This window comes from Hemiscyllium ocellatum, chromosome 36 (genome assembly GCF_020745735.1).
Source record: "Hemiscyllium ocellatum isolate sHemOce1 chromosome 36, sHemOce1.pat.X.cur, whole genome shotgun sequence".
Classification (NCBI taxonomy): Eukaryota; Metazoa; Chordata; class Chondrichthyes; order Orectolobiformes; family Hemiscylliidae; genus Hemiscyllium; species Hemiscyllium ocellatum.
In genome coordinates, this window is record NC_083436.1 from 16,464,978 (window position 1) to 16,477,477 (window position 12,500).

General features: G+C 41.8%; 1 protein-coding gene across 3 annotated transcripts in view; it reads left to right on the top strand.

Annotated features, from left to right (window-relative positions):
• Window positions 1-1,600: 1,600 nt before the first annotated feature.
• The window catches only part of inpp4b (inositol polyphosphate-4-phosphatase type II B), a 917,060-nt gene continuing 906,160 nt past the window's right edge, over window positions 1,601-12,500 (top strand). For 2 of the 3 annotated variants that reach the window (XM_060851718.1, XM_060851720.1), the window contains exon 1: window positions 1,688-1,904. The gene's annotated coding sequence lies outside the window, so the exon portion shown is untranslated. Of the gene's footprint in view, window positions 1,631-1,687; window positions 1,905-12,500 lie in introns of those variants that run through there. The other variant, XM_060851719.1, reaches the window with a different exon arrangement.

Here is a 12,500-nt window from a genome sequence, read left to right on the forward strand (position 1 = left end):
TCAATAGCACTACAAATGACCTGGTCATTGTTCTAATGGGATCTGGCTGATGTGCACTTCAAAGTTAATTAATTGATTGTAAAATGTTTGGCCATGAAATGCCCTGTATGAATGTTAGCCATTTATTTTGTTTTAAATGGATAATTTTAGTATGTGGGTAACACTGGTTAAGCTTATTGTCCATTTCAAGTTGTCACAAGGCAGTAGTGACAGGTCTTCCTCTTAAATTGTTGTCTCCTTGTGCTCATTATATCCTCACGATAGTATCAAGTAGATGTTCTTTGGACAAATGATCAGAGAACAGTAATACAAGCCCAAATTAGAACTGCATGTAACACAGAAGAAAACTGTAAGTTTTTTTTGTTTTGGTAAGATTTTGTTGTTTTTTTCTTGGTGAAGGCAAGAAGTGCTGTTTAGCGAAGATTTACATGCTACTTTTGACCATCCTGTCGGCAGTGCATACAGCAACCACAATACACTGGTGGTGAGACGGATAGTGTTCTCAGGGGGTAAGGCCATCCATTGTTGATGTTTCATGAAGATCACACGTTACGCAGGGAAAGAGTATTTAGTGCTTTCACAGTTAAGGTCAAGCGATTGTAAGGTATGAATGAATTGAAAAATAAAGACTTTTCGATATTGACTGCATCAGTTTTAATGTTTTTGATAATGACCACACTTCTTGGCAAATTGGATTATATAAAGACTTCCTCAGGTACCTTGACGCCCACTCAACAAAAATGTGTCAGCGAGACCCCTGTGATTAAACTTATTGCAATTTTACTGTACATTAGGAACATTTTTCCCCTTCGTAAAGAAACATTCCAAAAGCCTTGGAACCCATCCTTTCCCTCATTATTCAATTTTCAGACACCGGTACTGCCTACATAATCACTACCACAGTACTGTACTGCAACTACAATGCTCCGCCCGTTTCAGTAATATAGGCGTTGACGACAACTAGTACCCTGCCTACTGGCTGACATGTAATTAATGACGAAGGCAGTTTGCACTGGCTGCTTACAGCAATCATTCAAACAACCAGACAGCACAACTTTGGTATTATATTACTTTGTGGTTTACAGCGCCTTATGATCCCGGCACCTGTTTCGAGTCGTTATTCAATTTAGGTCCATAACAAGTGAGCTTGCCAAGTCTCCTCATAGTAATCCAATGGATAATTTTAGTTAAATAATACGGGAGCTGCTATAATAAAATAATAATTTAAAACATGCGATTGTAATTTACATAGAAATAATTGTGCAACAGATAAATCTAATATTCTTGTTCTAATCCCAGGTCAGACTCAATCCTTTATCCTGCAGCAAGGCTCAATGACTTGCAAAACTAAAATCGGTGTCCCTATTAAAATACGGAAGTAAGGGACTGAAAATTGTGTTCAACGATTGCAAAAGTACCTTGATTTAACGAAAAGGCGGAAGCAGGGTTATAAACGCCTGCTGTGGTTAAACAAAATACTGGCTAATTTTCGAAGGGCGTTGCACAATTGTACACAGTAACGTTAAACATTGCGTTTTTGTTTGTGGTGAGTTAAGTGATAGCTTATGAGTTACGTTGAAAAAAAAATTCCGACGTCCCACTTCGTGCGCTTATAAAGTGACGACCTTGTGTAAGTCAGTAAATTTTAAGGGTTGTGGTAGAAGGGGTGGGACTTGTGGTTGAAAAAGCTGCTTGCTCGGCCGCCTCCTGAGGTCAGAAGGTGTTGCGCCCACTCTTCCTTTCAACGCTCACCTGCAGGAGGTGGGGAGCGCGCGGGCAAATGACAGGTGTTCAGGGGAGAGCGCGCGCTCAGGTGACCGTTGTCCGGGGCAGAGCGTCCATCTGAAGCCAGCGCGAGAGACAGGGTGCAGGTGTTCGCCTCTCCTAATGTGGGCCGAGCTACGGTTAGTCGGCTGTTTCGAGATCTCTCTTCCTGATTTATGGCTGCTTATTTAACGACGAAAACGAAACATTTTCTTCAATTGTATGCAATGTTTCTAACTTTTCACTTTTAAATGTTGGTGTTAACGAAATGACCCCCCACAGTGGCGGGAAAGATTTGAGTTTTATTTTGAGACCGAACGTTCTAGAGTTGAGCTGGAAACAGTCCAAAAATTTAGTTAGGTATCAAATGTGGATACTTTCTCAATTGATCTGAGAATTGCGTATAACTAAGAGCAAATCCTCCAATGAAAAGAGTGCTTTTGTTGAGCCTTTAAGAAGGGTCGGCCGGTCCAGACCCGATGGGCAGAATGGTCTTCCTTCTGTGCCGTAGATTTTTCTACACTTCCTAAACATTAAGGAGAAAGTTGCCTCGGGGTCAAGCGTTCAGGAGCAGCTTACTTACTGTACCTTGGAGCCAGCACATAAGATGCGTTGAATTTGTGCTCTATTCTAACAACTCCAGTACTCATCTACAAAAGTCGAGGTAAACGCACTTATTCCTGGAGAAAGTCCAGGTCTGGCAGTGTATGTGGTGAGAAGAATTTGTTTGAAGTCCAGTATGGTTTGAAATGAAAACACACTGAACAGTCTGGTTTTGGTAGTGGTAAACAGTGGCCTAGGTATCACAGCAGGATTGCTGCTACACTCAATTTTTTTTGTGGTAGAACTGAGACCTGCAATTTTGACTGGCTGAAGTTCTGGCCTTAGCTCCACCCAGCAATGTAGAGTGCACCTGAAATCCAATAGTTCCCTTTGTGCAAGGGTGTTTGGGGGAAGTTAAACTATACTCCCTTTTCTCATAGCATTAAATACTACATCCTATGATTTTTAAAAGACCAGCAGCATAGTCTGTCACTTTTGAAGTTCCTGTGAAAGGTGAAGTGTGTAGCTGTTGGAGGTATGGTGCTATTTGTGTGATGGAATGTTGAGCATAAATCAGGGTTGGTAGGGGATTGGTGGTTTCTAGATTAGTGATGCTGGAAAAGCACAGTAGTTCAGGCAGCATCCAAGGAGCAGGAAAATTGATGTTTTGGGCAAAAACCCTTAATCAGGAATAGAGGTGTCAGGTTTGTATGTGAGGATGTGATATGGGTCTATACCAGTGGCAGGAGATGTTATTCCCAAGGTGGAGTGAGGAATCTATGGGAGTGGAAAGGGGGAGAGTGGGTACTCTGAGTCAGTTGAGGTGTGTATGGGTTGGTGAAGATGGGTCATTCTGATTTGGGCGTTCAACAGTTACCCAGCAGATGATCAAGGTTCTAAGCCTCTAATGTTTTTCTTGGATAACTACTAACATAACTAGAGCAGAGCCCTCTGAATTGTCTAATTTTAGTAGATCCTTTTTGATGGGTTCCAGATGCAGCAGAGTCTCCCATTACAATCAGCAATTTCCACAGTTTGCTACATTTGAGATTCTGTGCTTTCTATATGCAACTCCATTTTAGCTTTTGGACATCAGGACCACTCTTTGGACCTGCATGAAGTTGTAGCTGTTAACAAGGAATCCCTCCAATTATGTGTTAGGTTGTAATTAATGGAAGGTTTAGCTGGAATATAGCCAGTAACATTTGCACAAGGAAAAAAGGTGAAAAGTTTGCTATGTTCTACCATAATCTCAATTGTTTTTGGACTTGACCCAATAAACTGCTCATCCTCCAATGAAGTTATTTAGCAAATAGTGTCCAAACTAGTCTAACGTGTTAACTTGCCTGAATAAAATTTGATTGAATCAAGATCAGGCTTAAGAGAACATTATATTAGTTTAAAAGATTGGTACTAAGGGATCTTGACAATGAATGTTGACATAGCATAGTTGAAAACAGCAACAACTCACACTTCCATACAACAATGCCTTTTTACTATAGGAAAACTACTTAAATTTTTCATTGGATTACAATTCTATACCAACCCAAAGGAATAGATACTATAGGCTAATGACTAAAGTTGGTCAGAGGTTTTATAGTGACTCTAAAAGGAAGCTAAGGTTTCTGTTGAATTAGTCCTCAATGTCTGAGGAACAGAGGCACAGCCTTCCTATGGATACTGTTTCGCTCACCATCCCTGCACCAAATAAAAAAAAAATGTGGATAATGTTTAAAAGCATTAAAACATTTTCATAAACAGTTTATAATACAGCATATTTTACAGAAAGAGGGCGAGTGGGAGGACATGGTCTCTTTTAAAAATAAAATACCAATCCAAAGGAGGAGATATAAAGAATTGTACTCCAATATAATTTGCAATCTCATGTCCTAGTGTTATTTCTCTCTACCATGACTGTCAAGCTAGGGCATGATTAGATTACTTAGTGTGGAAACAGGCCCTTTGGTCAACAAGTCCACACCGACCTGCCTAAAGCCATTCCCTTACATTTACCCCTTCACCTAACACTATGGGCAATTTGGCATAGCCAATTCACTTACCCTGCACATCTTTGGTGTGGGAGGAAACAGGAGCACCCAGAGGAAACCCATGCAGCCACGGGGAGAATGTGCAAACTCCCCACACAGTTGCCTGAGGTGGGAGTTGAACGTGGGTCTCTGGTGCTGTGAGGCAGCAGTGCTAACCACTGTGTCACCATGCTGCCCATAAATGAGTGGGATGAACCTTTGATTTAATGGAGAGTGCAGAGGCATACCTAAAAATGAGGTGTCAACCTGTGTTGACGCAGCTACCTGTGTGCTAAATGGCATAAGCAGCAAGTAATAGACTGTAGTATCACTTGGCCCAACCAGTGACTCAGATCTAAGTGCTTTCTTGCTAGTCATGGATGGTGGTGGACAATTCAACTCATTGATGGAGATACTTGTGGCTTCTCTTCCTCCAATGTAACAAGAACCCAGCATATCCTTATAGAAGATAAGGCTGATGCATTCACAAGATTCTTCAACTAGAAGTGCTGAGTAGATGATCTATGTTGGCCTACTCTAGTGGGCCCAAGAATCACCCCAATTGATTCCAAGAAATTGGAGGCACTAGATACTGCAAGGGCTATCGACCCTGACAACATTCCACAATTGTGTTGAAGACTTGTTCTCTAGCACTTGCCACACTCTTAGCCAAGCTTTTCCAGTACAGTTGCAACACTGGCAACCACTGGAAAACCTCCCAGATATGTCCTGTAGAGGAAAAAAAACAGAACAAATCCAATCTGGCCAATTACCACCCATTTGTCTACACTCAATGGTTAATAAAATGATCGAAAGTGTCATCAAGGTGCTGTCAAGCGGCACTTACTCAGCAGCGTGCTAACTGATGCCTAGTTTCGCTTCTGCCACATCCACTTAACTCTTGATCTCAGTACAGCCTTGGTTTAAGCATGAACAAAACAATAGCATTCCAGAGGTGAGAATAGTAGCCCTTGGCATCAAGGCCAGATTTGACTGTGGCATAAAGATGCCCTAGCAAAACAGGAATCAAAACTTTTTAATGGTTGGAGTCATACCTGGCACATAGAAAGATGTTGAAGTCATTGGAAGTCAGTCATTTTAGGTGCAGGACATTTCTTCTATAGGAGTGTCCTAAAGCAGCTGAAAGTAGCTGGCCTTTATCAATGACCTTCCCTCCATCATTAAAGTCAGAGTAGAGACATTCATCAGTGATTGAACAGTGTTCACTATTCACAACTCCTGGGACAGTCCATGTTCAAATGCAACATAAACTGAACAATTCCCAGACTAGGGCTGAAATGGGGCACATAATATTCACAGAATCCTTAGTGTGGAAATAGGCCATTTGACCCAAAAGTCCATAGCAATCCCTTGAAGAGTATCCCACCCTTTCCCATTTCCCTCCCCTATTATTCTACACTTTCCCCTCTCAAATGCACCTAACCTACACACACATGAACACTATGGGCAATTGAGTATGTAGAACATTGAAAAGTACAGCACAGAACAGGCCTTTGGTCCATGATGTTGTGCTGAGGTTTAATCCTAATGTAAAATATAATAGCTGAACCTATGCACCTCTCAATGCACTGCTATCCATGTGCATGTCCAGCAGTTGCTTAAATGTCCCCAATGACTCTGCTTCCACCACCACAGTTGGCAATGCATTCCATGCATTCACAGCTCTGTGTAAAGAACCTACCTCTGACATCTCCTATATACCTTCTAATATCTTCAAATTATGTTTCCTCGTACTGGTCAATCCTGCCCTAGTGAAAAGTCTTTGGTTATTGACTCTATCTTCTAGGAGAAAGTGAGGACTGCAGATGCTGGAGATCAGAACTGAAAATGTGTTGTTGGAAAAGCATAGCAGGTCAGGCAGCATCCAAGGAGCAGGAGAACCGACATTTCGGGCATGAGCCCTTCTTCAGGAAATCATTTCCTGAAGAAGGGCTCATGCCCGAAACATCGGTTCTCCTGCTCCTTGGATGCTGCCTGACCTACTGCGCTTTTCCAGCTACACATTTTCAGCTCTTGACTCTATCTATTCCACTCATTATCGTGTATAGCTCAATCAGGTCTCCTCTCTTCCTCTTTCTCTCCAGATAGAAAAGTCTGAACTTATTCAACCTTTCTTCAGAAGGCAAGCCCTCTAGTCCAGGCCGCATCTTAGTAAACCTTCTTTGCACCCTCTCCAAAGCCTCTGTATCTTTCCTATAGTAGGGCGAGCACAATTGGACACATATTCCAAGTATGGTCTCATCAGGGACTTGTGCAGCTGTTGCAAAACCTTGTGCTTTTAAACTTGGTCCCCCTGTTAATGAAAGCCAAAACATCATATGCTTTCTTAACAACCCTATCCACTTGGGTGGCAATTTTGAGGGGTCTATGTACTTGCACTCCCAGATCCCTCCATTCCTCCACACTGCCAAGAGTATGGCCATTTCACCTAACCTGCACGTTTTTGGACTGTGGGAGGAAACTGGAGCCCCCAGAGGAAACGCATGCAGACACTGGGTGAATGTGTAAACTCAACATGGACAGTTGCCCGAGGCAGGAATCAAACCTGGTCCCTGACGATTTGAGGCAGCAGTGCTGAGCACTTAGTCATCGTGCCAGGAAAATGCCAGGCAATGACCAGCTCCAATAAGAGACCATCTGACCACCCCTTGACATTCAGTGGCATTATCATCACTGAATTCCATACTATTAACATCTTGGGAGTTACCATTGACTGGAAACTCTAGGAATTGCCACATAAACATAGTGGCTATAAGAGCAGGTCAAAGGCTAGGAAAGCCATGGCGAATAACTCACCAGCTGATTCCCCAAAGCCAGTCCAACATCTAGAAGGCACAAGTCATGGGTGTGGTGCCACTTGTTTTGATGAATGCAGCCCCAATAATACTCAAGAAGCTTGACACCATCCAGGACAAAGCAATCCACTTGCTTGGCCCAATATTCACTTCCTCCTCTCCCTAAGCTCCCTAGCAGCACTGTGCACTATCTACAAGATGAGCTGCAGAAATTCACGAAAGATCCTGAGACAGCACTTTCTAAACCTACTACCACCTCTGTCTTGAAGGACAAAGGCAACGATTGCATGGGAACACCGTTATCTGCAAATCCTCCAAGCTATTACTCATCCTGACGTAAATATTTCACGGTTCCTGCACTTACTGAGTCAGAATCATAGAATTCCCTTCCTAATAGGATAGTGGGTGTGCCCATGCACATGGACTGCAATGTTCAAGAGGGCAGTTTGCACCATCCCATATGCAACTAGGGGCAGGCAATAAATGCTGGCCAGCCAATGGCATTCGTGTCTGAGTGATTTTTAAAAATCATTGGTAAACGAGGGGATAACATAATGTACGCATAAGCAAGAAATGCAGATTTGAGATTACAGTCAGATTAGTCATGAATGGCTGAGCAGGTTAGTGAAAAATCAAGAACCTAAGCCCATACATCTTCAGCTGCTTCAATAATTACCTTCCCTCCATCATAAAGTCAATGATATTTGAGTGTCAAGAAAATAACAAGAATAGTGGTAAAATATATTGAGAAACACCAATATTTTGGAAATCTTTAATGCAAAGGTGCTACCTGCAGGAATGAGACTTTTCAGTTTAAATTCTTCCATTACTCCTATATGAGAGTTAGAGGTAGGTCTATTGCTGGCATGTTCATGAAAAGGGTTTCTCCTTAACTTTGTGGCAAGTTGAACTTGTTTCATAATAGTGCCCTTGCAATAATAATCTGGGGAATTTTGAGGTAAACTTCTGCTTTTGTCAAAGCTAATAGCAGATTGATGCAAATCCCCTACCAATTTGAACCAACCTGCTCCAATTATTTACAAATTTTACACTGCCACGTGTACTAAATAGAGTCATGTACAGCATGGAAACAGATCCTTTGCATCATTGTATTCCCAACAAAATTTATCATTTACTTTTGGTATTTATTTTTGTTTTGATTAAGTCAAATGATAAACGAGTATGTCGTGTTTAAGCCAGTCGATGCATGTTACTACTTTTTTTTCAAATCCTGGTCTTGAAATGATTAGCAGCATATTTTAGCAAAATCCCCAAATCAAGCTTCAGTTATTTAAGTAGTACAGTGACATCCAAATTTAATGAATGAAGGGCAATCTAAGAAGTGTTAGGTTGAATTTTTGTTGTTACCCATTGTAGGTTGTATTCCACAAGCTGGTTCAAGGAATTGCTTTGTGAAGGTCTGATACAATATTTTTGTTAAAAAGTTTAACATTCTTAAGGGCGTCAGCACCCTGAAAACCCATCCCCTCTGTTCACACATACTGTTATGTAATTTTAAATTGCTTATGCATCATATGAGATTATGGCTTTTTTTTAGGTTTTCTACTTCCTCCATGGTGATAATTCTGAATTTTGAAAGGTAAAACAAATACCATAAAGCACCACTGGATGGTACTAGTGAACTAGTTTGAAGGATTTCTGCAATTGCACTTTGAAAACAGACTAGATGTAATATTTATCTTGCTTTTGTAAGTCCATTATTTTTGATTTTTTTTTGGAAATCAAAATGTAGAGCATGCTAAATTTATTCAATCAATACTTTCATTAATGAGCAGCACTTTGGATAACAGATCAGTTGATGCAGATCTGTAACTTCCCATAGAGTCTGCTTACAGTGAAGCTTCTGTTAGAGGGAAGAACAATGTATTACCCTAGATCACTCTCAATGGAGCTGAATTGAGAAATGTTGTCGTGTAGGTGGATAGTAATTTTGCTATTTTAAAAATATTAGTGTTGGAGCATTGCTATTGTTTTCTCGGTAAATGTACCATGTGATTTCATACTGTGCTAAATGGACAAGTTCTCAGATTTCTTCCATTTGATTTAATCTGGTAAGAAGCTAAATTGTTGTTGATCTCTTGGGGAGGGGAACTATCTTCTCATTGTCATGTTTGCTATAACTATGATTTTTTGAAGGACAGAAAGGCATTGAGCACTCCCTTAAGAGATTAAATTGATTTGAATTATTATTGTCACAGTGAAAAGTATTGCTTGGGTGCTAACCAGACAAACTGTATCCTACATAAGAATAGCAAACCAGAGAGATTCAAGGTGGCGGCGACCCAGCAAGTCTGAGTCTGTAGTGCTCTGCCTAAGACTCGGGCAAAGCGGGGCACCCGCCTTCACCACACCTTTTTTAAATCATTTTTAAAATAGCTTTTGCCAAGCATTGTTAGTCATTTTACATCAAACTTGAACAGTTTGGTGTTGTTCTTAAAATGACTAAGGGCAAAAATTCCCGCAGTTTGGACCCCTCCCCAACCCCCTCCAGCAACAGCAGAGACGTCCGCGGCTGTCTTGGGGGACTTAGCTGCAGAGACGAGCCTGATCTCTGGGATCAACGAGCCACAGGAGAAAATCGATGCCTTAATTGAAGAATCCAGCTCCAGATGGGAGTCGTTCTCGGTCATGCGTGACCAAGAAATGGAAAAACTTGAACAGCATGTCGGAGGGGTGGAGCAAAAGGCCTCAACCTCAGAGACTGCTGGCGAGTCGGCTGTGGGTCAGGTCCTGGCTCTCGAGCAGAGAATCTGGACCTTGGAAGAGCACATCGACGACCTCGGCAATCGAGGTCATCGAAAAATATTTGGTTGCTGGGCTTTCCCGAATGGGAAAAGGAAGCCCAGCTTGTAGACTTTCTGGAAATGGCTCCCACAAATACTAAAGTTGGTGTCCGGACCAGGCCAGGTGCAGGTGGAGTGGGCCCATCGGGTTGCTGTATGCAGGCACAGTTCGGGCCAGCGACCCCACCCGATTCTATTCCGCTCCAATTTTATAGAGAGAAGCAGATGCTCCTGGAAGCTTCCAGAATCCTGGGAAGAACCCCCAGGCCATGATGCACAAGGGTTCCAGGATAATGTTATTCCAGGATTTTTCTCCAGCCGTGGTCCGCATTTGATGAGGCAAAGAAGCGTCTAAGAGACCAATACTCCTTGTGTTACCTGGCAATGCTGCGCTTCAGCCATGAAGGATCCGGACATGACTTTGGATCACCAGAGAAGACTAAAGAATTCTTGGACTCTCTTTTAAATAGACTGTGAGACTTAAACTGTATGGATGACGATTTTATTTTGCTTCCCTGCCCCCCCCCCCGTACCCTTTTTCTTCTTTTTTCATCTTTTTTTTCATTATCTTCTTGGGGGGGGGGGGGGGAGTGGGGCTTATTTGTTACTCGCTATGTGATTTTTTTTAATTAACAGGTCGTGTGGGAGGGTAGTTTGTTTTGTTCTACCTTTTACAGCGGGGTTTTCTTCTGTCATTTTACTTAGCTTTCTAATAATTGCTGGGATTGTAACTTCGTAGTTTTATATGTTTATATTTTGTATTATGCTTGCTAAGCACACCTGGGTGGGGAGGGGGTCACTCATTTTTAACTTTGGTTTCATAGAACACTTGAATTTGTCTACTCCATTTTATAATGCCTGGGCTGAGGGCAGGGCACTAGTTAGAGGTTATGGTGAGGTTATTGACAGACAGTTACACCCCCTAGGAGCAAGGGGGAAAATCTCCTTTCAAATGTGTTTTGTATTGTTTTCTTAGGAATAGTTTTTAATTGTGTTGGTGTGAATGTCTTAAAGAAATTTTGATTTTGTGAATTTTCCGTAGTCTTTATTCAATGTATTTTGAATGGGGTTCTTCCTGCTGGGGTGGTGTCGGGCTTGCCTGGACGATCATGGCTAGCCATTCGCTTAGGTGGTGCATCTGGAATGTCAAGGGGAGTAATTCACCAATCAAAAGGAAGAAGATATTATCAAACCTGAAAAAAAGGGTTGACCTAGCTCTCTTACAGGAAACACAACTACATGACAAAGAGCACTTAAAATTACAACAGGCTAGGTTTGACCAGGCTTTTTTCTCATCTTTTAGTTCAAAAAGTAGGGGAGTAGTCATTCTCACAGAAGAATCTTCCTTTCCAAATGTTAAGCCAGATAAAGGATGAGTCTGGATGATATACTCTGATCAAAGCACTAATATATGGAGAGGAGTATGGAATTTTGAATTTTTGTTGCCCCCTGGCTCACCCCTTCAAATTTGTGATGGAAGTGTTCTCCAAGTTGATGGCTTTTGGGGCCCACCATACAATTATAAGAGGAGGTTTTAATTGTATTATGGACTCAGAGACAGATAGGATACCTAAGAGTACTATGGGTATATCTCTCCGATCTAGACAATTGGCAGATCTGAATAAGGAGCTAGGGCTAGTAGATGAGCGGAGGTGCCTTCACCCCCAGGTCAGAGACTTTACTTTCTACTCTAACCCACAAAAGTGTCATACTAGAATTGATATGTTCTTTGCTCCCTTGACCCTTTTGAATTCCATATTGTCCTGCAAAATAGGTAATATAGCAATCTCTGATCATGCCACAGTATATATGGATGTTAAGACTAGGGACAATGGGACACGCCCCCGATATTGGTGTATGGATTCTTTCTTCATGAAGGATAGCAAATTTATAAAATATTTTTCTCAGGAACTTAAAACCTTTTTGGAAATTAATTCAGGTATGGCCAGTAACCCGTCGATGACGTGAGAGACCATTAAGGCTTATGCATGAAGTTTGATCATCTCATATTCTGCGACCCAGAAAAGACAAATGGGCGAACAACAGCACCTGCTTGAGGCTCACTTGAAGGCAGCTGAGATAGTGTATGTTGATAGGCCCTCCATTAATAAGCTACAAAAGATCGCAGCCCTTAGGGCAGCCTTGAATACCGCACTTACCCAAACAGCAAAGAGGGAAATATTATTTGCAAAGCAAAGACTATATGAGTATAGCGACAAGCCTGGCAGATACCTAGCATATCTTGCGAGGGGAAAAAAAAGGCTCCTTAAGCTATCGCGTCCATTAGGGAAAGTGCTGGTACTCTGACTTGTGATTCTAAAAGGCTGTATTGATCCTTTTATAAAGTTCTACTTTGAACTGTATAAATCGCAGGACTGTGAGGATAGAACTAAGAAGATGGAGTCGTTCTTTAAAAACCTGGCCTTTCCGGACTTAACCTCCTGAGCAGGTGTCGATCCTGAATGCTCCCCTGACAACCCAGGAAGTACTCGATGCAATTAGACAGCTTCAGAATGGAAAGGCCTGGACCAGATAGATTCCAGGTT